General features: G+C 35.3%; 1 long non-coding RNA gene across 2 annotated transcripts; it reads left to right on the top strand.

Annotated features, from left to right (window-relative positions):
* Positions 1 to 2,318: 2,318 nt before the first annotated feature.
* Positions 2,319 to 3,822, top strand: LOC130946698 (uncharacterized). 2 transcript variants are annotated; one of them, XR_009072341.1, is made up of 4 exons: positions 2,319 to 2,542; positions 2,614 to 2,744; positions 2,850 to 2,931; positions 3,342 to 3,822. It is a non-coding gene; the product is annotated as an uncharacterized LOC130946698 (long non-coding RNA). The 2 variants fall into 2 exon arrangements; XR_009072340.1 differs by having other exon boundaries at positions 2,319 to 2,744.
* The last annotated feature ends 6,482 nt before the right edge of the window (positions 3,823 to 10,304 follow it).

Here is a 10,304-nt window from a genome sequence, read left to right as displayed (position 1 = left end):
TATATATTATTATTTAAAAAAATTAGTTTAATAATATTTTAAAAATAAATATATTTAAAAAATAAAAAAATTTTATTGACTTTTTTATAAAGATAATTTTTTAAAATATTTTTTATTTTATGAATATATCTAAATCTAAAAATATAAAATATTAAATTCAATTTAATGTGATTGACGAACAACCTAATCTCACAATAATTGTACGGAATAGTCACAAACACTATATTTGATAAATGGCACATGGTTGAATCATTACTAATAGGAAAGTGATGTGTGCCTATTGGAGGGTGCATGCGTTTATACTAGTGAAATTACTAGCACCCAATTGGAGTAGCCATATATAGTGGCCGCCTTCAATTAAATCTTATGAAATATGAATATGGCCTAGGTCAACCTCACAATAATTATATCATTGTTGGATTAGGTTGACATTGAAGACTAAGCATCAGTTGTTCTTTTTATTTCTTTATTTTTAACAAAATGATTAAGATCACCTACTTTATCATTTTTTTTAAAGCTCAAGTATCGTTCCGTTCCTCCGTTTTGAGTTGTTATGACTAGCCAACGTAATTTTATCGCTACAACCCACGCTTCATATAAGATCCATGTTCGGTAATTATTTAAGGGCAAAATATATAATATTGAGATATATACATTTATTTAGAGAGAATAAAACAAAAAAAATATTTTTTTTCCATTTTAAGCTAAAATCTATCCAATTTTCTATTTATAAACAAAATTAGGGATAAAATTATTAGTAGTAGTTCTACGTATACTTACAAGCTTGATCTCTTTCATTATTTTAGTAGAAGGATTCACATCCAAGAATATATATAAATAGATTTTTGACCTCTACCATTGTCAAGATCTTCATTCGCCGGCTCTGTGCTATAGTTTGAGTCCACATCATTCGCTGTCTCTATTTGCCGTTTCTATTTTTTTTTTAAAAAAATAAAATATTTTTTAATATCACCGAACTTCTTTTTCTCTTTTTTTTTTCTGAATTTCTATTCTCCCTCATAACTAACCCCCTTCATTGTCATCACCGAAATTCTTTCTCTTTTATTTTATCCCAAACTCTTACTGTTCCTCACTACTAACCCCACTCATCTTCTCATCACCATCACTATCACCATTATCACAAAAACAAATATTGAATCACACACAAATTAAAGAATCACAAAATAAAGAGACTTCATCCAGTAAAAACTTCTTCAAGAATTTAAACCATAGACGGTTATTGTTGCTGTCGGAAGAAGAGCCACAACAGATGGTGGCAGCGCTGCGAACAACACGGTGGAGGAGGGAGACGTCGACGACAAAGCCAATCCGGTCTTTATTCTGCCCAAAAATGCGGTAGTCGTCGAAGAGAGTTCTACAACAGAATTGAATGATGAATTGGAAGCGCTTCTTGAGAAAAAGGATGAATTGGAAGCGCTTCTTGAGAAAAAGGTTACGGAATTGAGAAATGAGAGAACGACGGGGAGGGGGGCTACTGCGAACAAAAAGGGAATGTCAACAAAGGAAAAAATAAAAAGGGTTTTAACTAAGCTATGGTGCTGTCTGTGAAAGAAGAGAAGATGTGGTTAACTTGGTCAAAATAACAGTTTGTTATTTTCTGGATTTTAGCCAAATTTTTGCTGTATTTTTTCTTCCTTTTACTTGATTTAATGGATTTCAATTTATTCTTCATTCTTTTATTTTTTTAATTTTCTTTCTTCTGTATCATTTTTCTTTGATTTACTTTTTTTTTGTCTCTGTTGATATTGTTGATTTTGGGCAGAGTTAAGGTTAAACTTGTGATGGTTTTGTTGTAGTAAGAGAAGAAAGGGCCAAGGCAGTGGTGTGATCACTACAAGAAAGTACCAGAATAACAACCGATTTTAGAGACTGAAAAAATTGGTAGCTAATAGCGACCGATTTAGCAACCGATATAGAATTTTTAGGACTAAAAAAATATTGGTCGCTAAATTATATTCAACGACCGATTTTAGCGGCTAACAAATTCGGTCGCTAATAGCAACCGAATTAACGACCAATAAATTTTAAATACAACCAAAATAAAATCGGTCGCTAGAATCGGTCGCTATCTTTTGATTTAGCGACCGAATTAGCAACCAAAACAAAAGTAACATATTTGGGACAGTTGGTCACAAAATCGGTCGTTTATTTTAGCGACCGATTTTGCAGTAAAAAGAGTAAACAATTGTTTGGTCGCTAAATCGGTCACCAAGATACTAGTAGCTAATTCGGTCGCTAATTAAAAAAAATATATATTATTTGAATTATCTTCCCTAACCCTACCTCACTCACACCATTCTCATCTTCTCCAATCAAATACCATTGGTGTTTCCGAGCAATATTGTCGTCCTCTTCGTTGCCGTCTTTTGCGTCTCGCCACCGTCTCCTGAAATCTCGTCGGCGTCATCTTCTGCGGTCTTGGCGCCATTTCCTGAGGTCTCTTCACCGTCTTCTTTTGCAGTCTCGGTGTCGTCGCCTTCATCGTTGAGATCTTGGCGCCGTCTTCGTCGTCTTCAAACAGGTACCCTCCTAATCGCCGAATCCGGTCCATTCTGTTAGGTTTAGTTTTTTTCCCCTAATTGCTCGACAAAGTGAAAATGGAAATGAAAGGTGCGAACTGGAGAAGACGACGATACCCTCTCTCGATCGCACCAACTCGTCTTCTTCCAACAACTTCAACAAATCTGTCACCAAATGCAACTCTCCTCCTCCTCTTCCTCCCGGTACCTTTCCCCTTCTCATTATTACTCGTTGAACTGCTGAATCCTAATGCCACCTTTACTACATGCATCTCTGCTGATTAACCGTTACTATTATTACTATTTCAGCCTTGTGCAGTGGAACACATGAAAGGAGGAATAACCATAACAAAGTGGTGACCAATCCACAACAAAACGACTCTAATATCCGGTAATTATTCCGTTTCTGCAGCTTGAACCCTATGTGTTACACAAACCTTCAATCATAGTTACATGAAACACAATACGTTCTAGTACGTGCGCCACATTTAAAATATTCATGTAACTATGCCTTCAAATATATGAGGAATTAGAGTAGTGAAAAATAAAAAAATCCAGTTGTTTAAAGAAGGTTTGTAAATTATGTTGTTGCTGGTAAATTATGCTATTGCTGGTTTTGATTAGGTACGAGTGAAGCTTCTATAGCGAAATTTGGTTTTTATAATTCATACTCTGAAATTTTCTTGTCCTAATTGAGTGAATAATCATTGATTGTTATTTTTTGTTGTCGATTTCCTAGAAAGCACGAGTCTATGATCTAACTACTTGATTTTTTGGTTCGTTTCTTGTAATGTAAAACAGGGGAGGAAGTGATGAAGTTGAAGCTTTGGATATCCTTGAAGCCAAGCATTCGACAGTTGCTTGAAGAAAGGTAGAAAAATTTACCGTTATGCGACAATCATCTCATGTTTCTGAAGTTGTATCCATGTTGGTAATATTGTAATTAGCACATTTTGTAGGATTGTATACTCTGCATGAGGCATATATGGAGGTGGTGTAACAAAGTTTGTTGTTCTTAATCATTTAGAGTAAATTGCATAAACTCTAAATTCTACTTGGTTCTTGTTTGTCATGTTTTGCTGTGTTTTCAGAAGCAGCATTGCATGTCTAAAAGACTAGAAACCAAAAATAGAAAATTTTCACTTATTTGCATCATCTTTCTTTGTTTCTTCATAGGATATTTGATGTAATGCCAGTGTAAATGTTGCATTAAGGTGTAGTGTTTGATACTTATTTAGATATTTAATTATTTATACTAGTTTTGCTATAGATGTATATTATGGAGAACAGCGATCTATAATAAAGATAGTATAAGCTTATAGTACAATGATAATGGGCTACAATCTATTTCAGTTGTTTCCTTTTTTTCGTTTCTTGTTTTATTTGATAATTACAATAATACCATATTTTTGTTTTGCTTAAAGCTTTCGCGAGTGAAATTCCTTTAGAATTATCTTAAAAAGATGGTATACAAGATGACCGCATGGTATCATTTTTTCAATTAACTATAAACTTATCAACTAATTTTTTTTTTTTTATAAATTCTTTACTGTACTTATAAAAATATTGTTATCAAACTTTAAAAGATTTAAATTGCTATAGTGATCAGTGACGTGGCTTCGATCTTTCATTTTTTAGGAACTGAGTTCTCTGTTGAAACCTGTTTTCTTGTGAAACTTTTGAATTTTGAACATGATTTGAAACTTGAATTGAATTGGTTTAAGTGAAGTTCATTCATTTTCCATTTTTTTTTTGCGACAGTGTTTTGGCAACCATGGTAAAGAATAAAGTTGTGCCTGTTGTGGTTTGTAACTTTGTATTGGTTGTAGTCCCAAGAGCAGTGAAGAAATAAAAAAAAAAAACAAAATTAGTATAAAAATTGTTGAACTATACTAATTATTCATGAATAGAGCAGAATTATGTTATTCATGAATTATTTTTATTTTTAGTCTAGATTGTGGATCATAAATTTAATGTATTTAGAAATTTTTAATATTTTAAATTTTATTTCTATATAGACATTGTGAATGTGTTTGGTATTTATTTGAAAAATTGATCTATATTTGATACTTTTTATATTTTGTAAAAATATAAATATTTATGAAATTAAGTTTTAATAGTGGTAAATATGAAATTAGTAAAAATCTATAATTATAAGATTAGGAACAGTGACCGCTTTAGCGATCAATTTAGCTTTTTAGTTAAGGAATTAGCAACCAATTTTAGATTTTTAAATTAGGCATCGACAACTGATTTCATCAGTGACTGATTCAGCGACGGAAGAGTTGGTCGCCATTTAGTGACCGCTTATGTTAGCGACTGATACTCTTTGGTGAGGGGTTTGGTAGCTTTGTTAAAAAAATTGGTCGCTAACGGTTAGCGACCGAAATTGGTCGCTATTTTCTAATTAGCGACCAAGGTTTTAGCGACCACAAAAATCGGTTACTAAATCGGTCGTTAAATTGGTCGCTATTCTAGTAATTTCTTGTGGTGGATGGAGGTGAGAGGAGTGTTGAGGGTGGAGAGTAAATGACAGAGGCAGAAAATGGAAGAAGGAGACGCTGCGATTTCAATATTCTTCCCTTTTTCTCTTTCTCTCTTCTTCGTTCTTCTTTTTTTCTTTTTCTTTTTAATTTTTGAAGAACGTATACATGAGTTTTTCCTTTTAAAATTTTTTAATTTATGTTGTTGCTAATTTTGTGATTGTTGCTATTAATGAATTATTGATTTATTTTGTGATTGTTATTGTTGTTGGATTGTTGATTTATTTTGTAATTAGGAGTTAGTGATGAGGGAGATTAAGAATCTAGAGAGAGAGAGATATAGATAGAGAGAGAGAGAGAGAAGAAGAAGAAGGGGGTTGGAGGTTAGTGGTAAGGGGAATGGTTTTTTTAAGGGTAAAATCATCAAAAAAATATTGTTTATGGACAATAGGATGATTTTATAATGTTTGTAACGTTGAGGATGATTTTGATAAGAAAAAAAGGTCGAAGATGATTTTTATTTTGACCCAATACTTTAAGGACGAAAAAATTATTTAACCTTAATAATAATAATAATAACAATAATAATAATAATAATAATGTTCAATAAAATTATTAGAGATTATTCTACAAAAAAAATTTAAAGTTAAAACTATTTGATAATTTTGATTTAATATAATTAGAAGATATCCTATTTTAAAAAGCATGTTCATATTAAAAGAAAATGTTTTAATTTGGATTTCAAAGTATAATTATTCACTTTATTTATTTTTCACGAAAAGAGTGTATTAATATGCTAGTGTCATCATCCACATTCACAAAACTAAGTTAATAATAATAAAAGTTGACACATAGTAAAAGTAAAATGGACGGAAGATTATTATGTCTAATAAAATAATATTGAGAATTGATCTGTGTATTAATTTTTTTTAGACTAAAATATTCGCTTTAAAATTTTTGGAGACTAATTTAAATAATTACTCTTATAATTTTAGTCTCTATAATTTTGACCAAACATTAAAATTGTCTTTGACATTTTTTTTGCATTTAAAAAATTGTCCCTAAAACTAAAGTTTGTTTTAAAATAATCTTTAAAACTAAAATACTTTTTTTAACAAAAATAATAATGATAAAATTTAAAAATATAATTTTTTTCTAATTTTTTTTCAATTTCATCCATGTCAACATCAAAAACACCCCTCACTTCTGTTTACCTCTTTTTTTTTTTGGATTCTATGATAGTTTTATTGTAACACCCTACCATACAGAGTCTTATGCTTAAGTCATAATTCAGAGATGGCAAAGTATTACGACCTCTAAAAATAAAAATTTAGTATGTATAGTAGTATGAATGAGTGATTATAACTAGGAGCCTTTGTAGAAAAAGGGGTAAACAAAAAAAAACGCAACTCAAAAGCGCAACACTCCGATCGATAACGTAACGAACAAGGATAAACCAACGCGAGATTATATATATACATAGGAGTGTCAAAAACAGGAATATCAAGACTCAAGATCCGGCTGTGAAGATAACCGGTCCGAGCATAGCAATATATACATATGATAAAATAATGAAAACCCCAAAGGAAACCCAAAGGGACACAAATACATAAAACCTATTCTCCAAAATCTCCCATAAGAGGAGTCATCACAGTTTGTATTATTTAATGGAGATAAAAGTATCTAAGCAAGACATATAAACTGAAACAAGGTCCCCAAGAACAAGGAATCTTCGCAAATCTAGAAGTCTCCAGCATGCCTCAGCGGAAAACCGTACGTCCTGCATCTGAAAACCACAAAATCCGCATGGGTGAGAACCAGAGGTCCCTAGCATGGTAACAGCTTCCACATATATAATACATAATAATAGAGGAAAGCCAAAGGCAATCCTAGAACTTCCTCCAGATAATATCAAAGCTTATAAACAAGCTAAACCATATAAGGGCATCTGACTAAAGATTCTTCAGTCTAACTAATACTTCCCTTTCCAATTTCTTCAAACCTCCCAACCACCAGCAGGAGTATATTATAGCAAACACAGTTATATCAGACAAAGAATATACAAATAGGAGCAGTTAAGACATTTAGACAATTAGCAAGTAATATGCAGTCAAATAGGCAATCTCAAACAATTCACATAGTATGCATATGATGAATGCCTGTCCCTAGTGGCCGATGATATCATCTTGTCGGTTATAGAGCCAACCCGACAAGTCCTGGTCGCTAACCATTGGACTGTCCCTCTGTCGCGCATCCCCAACTCGAGTTATACTCGTTATAAACTTGATCATAAACATGATCCATATCCATCACCCTCACTGGTGAATATTTCGGGGGCGAGCTCATCCGGGTCTTTCACAGTGCCCGGCCACACTAACGACATAGGGTCAACAGAGTATCAAGTCTCAACCTGGAGCACGTGGTGGCTAGCCACTGCTACTACCCAGGGAAACTCGTATCTCTGATAGTGGAAGTGCAATTCACAATTATCAATAATTAAGCATAAACATGCATGAATCCTCATCCATGGATCAACATCCATATCAGCCATTCCGGCTCACGGTTAAATCCATAACCAGCCAATATTCATAGCATACACAGCTATTCCGGCTCATGGTTCAATCTAGAACCAGCCAATTCACAAATAATTACGGCCCTTCGGCCAATGGCATAACAAGCACTTCCACCACCATCCTCCGCATCTCACTTAATCATCTTTGATCCTCATTGATCATTCATTTTCCCTTGCTTCACTCGCAAGTTACCTCATTCACTAGCCCCTTTTTAATAGCTAGGCATGCCATAATGATTTAAGACATAAATGGTGAGATCGGAGGCTTAGAAGTATGAGATTTGGCTTTTAAAACTCAAAAATCAACTTTGGGATGAAAACAGGGCCACGCGTACGCGCACTCCACGCGCACGCGTGGATGGCCTCAAAAACTCATCGACGCGCAAGCGTCATGCACGCTAACGCGTGGATTACAGATTTGCCAATCGACGCGCACGCGTCAACCACGCGTACGCGCGGGTGTTCTCGTGCCCCAGGCACAACACTGGCACAGTTCTGGCATAACTCTCTGGAAAATGGCTGGGCATTGGGTGCAGCCCAATCGGCGCGCCCGCGCACATCACGCGCACGCGTGGATGGCGCTTTCTGGAAGATCGGCGCGTACGCGCCAGGTGCGCCCACGCGCAAGGGGTCATTCTGATAAAAATTTTCTAAGTTAAAAGCTGCAGAATTCACAGATTTAAACCCCCAATCTTCCAACGGACATAACTTCCTTATTTTAAATCGTTTTTCACCCGTTCTTCTAACGGCATGGACATCCCGGATCCAATTTCATTTCTAAACAGATTTGGTACAAAACGGAGATCCGTAGTCCGAGTTATGTCCCGTCAAAGTATGCCCAAAAACCATATTTTCATACAAAACCACAATATGCCATTTTCAAAACAAGCCATTTTCAACTCTTTCCAAAATCAATCAAAACATGCCAATTTCATCCCTTTTCTTTGAAATCAATTCAAAATGTATCAAATTCAACATCAAGCCTCCTCAACTCACACATTGACACATAACCACAATTTACCAAAATCACTATCTCATCATTTTATCCCACTTCACCCAAGTGGCTCAAACTCAAACACATTGACATATCATATACTATTCCTCATGCCAATTCTCAACAACACCAATTCCAATAAATCATTATTGTACACAATCAACATCATACTCACCATCAACATGGTTCAATCCACAATTCAACCATAACCAATCATTAAGCATATATCACAACATGCATATTTCTCATACATCATACCATTAAGGCATCAATACTCATCATCACATATATGACCACATCATATATCTCAATCATTTAACAACATCAACCATTCAATGCCTATCTTAGGGCCTCTAGCCTAAGTATTTCCTACCACATTACATATTAGATACGGAAAACCGAAACCATACCTTAGCCGAATTTCCCAAGCTCCACCGGAGCACTTCCAAACCACTTATCCACAAGCTCTCAAGGCCTCAAAACCTCCAAGAACAGATTTTTCACCACCAAACCCTTTCCAAGCTTTTCAAAGTCACCAATCAAGCTCCAATATCCACACATACACAACCTAAGCCACAACCATCATACCCATACACAACATCTCAAAACCCAAACATAATAAAATCACAAATTACACTAGGGTTGAGAGTCTTACCACACCCAAGGTCCAAGGAGACAAGATTAACCTTCTCCTTCAAGAGAGTTGGGTCCTATAACATCAAAGAACCAAAAATCTCAACATTTCACCCATGAAACTCGAAAATAAGGGCTGGAATTTCGAACAGAAACTTGTGATTTACTGGTGCACGAAATTGCAATCACACTTTTGCAACCTCGCACAACTAACCAGCAAGTGCACTGGGTCGTCCAAGTAATACCTTGCGTGAGCAAGGGTCGATCCCACGGAGATTGTCGGCTTGAAGCAAGCTATGGTTATCTTGTAAATCTTAGTCAGGAAATCAGAAATTATCAGGATTGATTGTAAAAAGCAAAAGAACATGAAAAAGGTACTTGTTTTGCAGTAATGGAGAATAGGCTGAGGCTTTGGAGATGCTCCATCTTCCGAATCTCTGCTTTCCTACTGTCTTCTTCATCAAACACGCAAGGCTCCTTCCATGGCAAGCTGTATGTAGGGTTTCACCATTGTCAGTGGCTACCTCCCATCCTCTCAGTAAAAATACGTCCCTGATGCTCTGTCACAGCATAGGCTAATCATCTGTCGGTTCTCAATCAGGCCGGAATAGAATCCAGTGATTCTTTTGCGTCTGTCACTAACGCCCCGCCTTCAGGAGTTTGAAGCACGTCACAGTCATCCAGTCATTGAATCCTACTCAGAATACCACAGACAAGGTTTAGACCTTCCGGATTCTCTTGAATGCCGCCATCAGTTCTAGCTTATACCACGAAGATTCCGATTAAAGAACCCAAGAGATATCTACTTAATCTAAAATAGAATGGAGGTGGTTGTCAGTCACACGTTCATAGTTGAGAATATGATGAGTGTCACGGATCATCACATTCATCCGGGTTAACAGCAAGTGATATCTTAGAATGGAAGCAAGCATGATTGAATAAGAAACAGTAGTAATTGCATTAATCCATCAAGACACAGCAGAGCTCCTCACCCCCAACCATGGGGTTTAGAGGCTCATGCTGTGGAAGGTACACAAGAAACGTGTAAAAATTGTTATGAGGTCATAAGGTACGGATACAAT

Source organism: Arachis stenosperma, chromosome 8 (genome assembly GCF_014773155.1).
Source record: "Arachis stenosperma cultivar V10309 chromosome 8, arast.V10309.gnm1.PFL2, whole genome shotgun sequence".
Lineage (NCBI taxonomy): Eukaryota > Viridiplantae > Streptophyta > Magnoliopsida > Fabales > Fabaceae > Arachis > Arachis stenosperma.
Note: the sequence above shows the minus strand (reverse complement) of the source record. Positions and strands in the feature narration are given on the sequence as shown.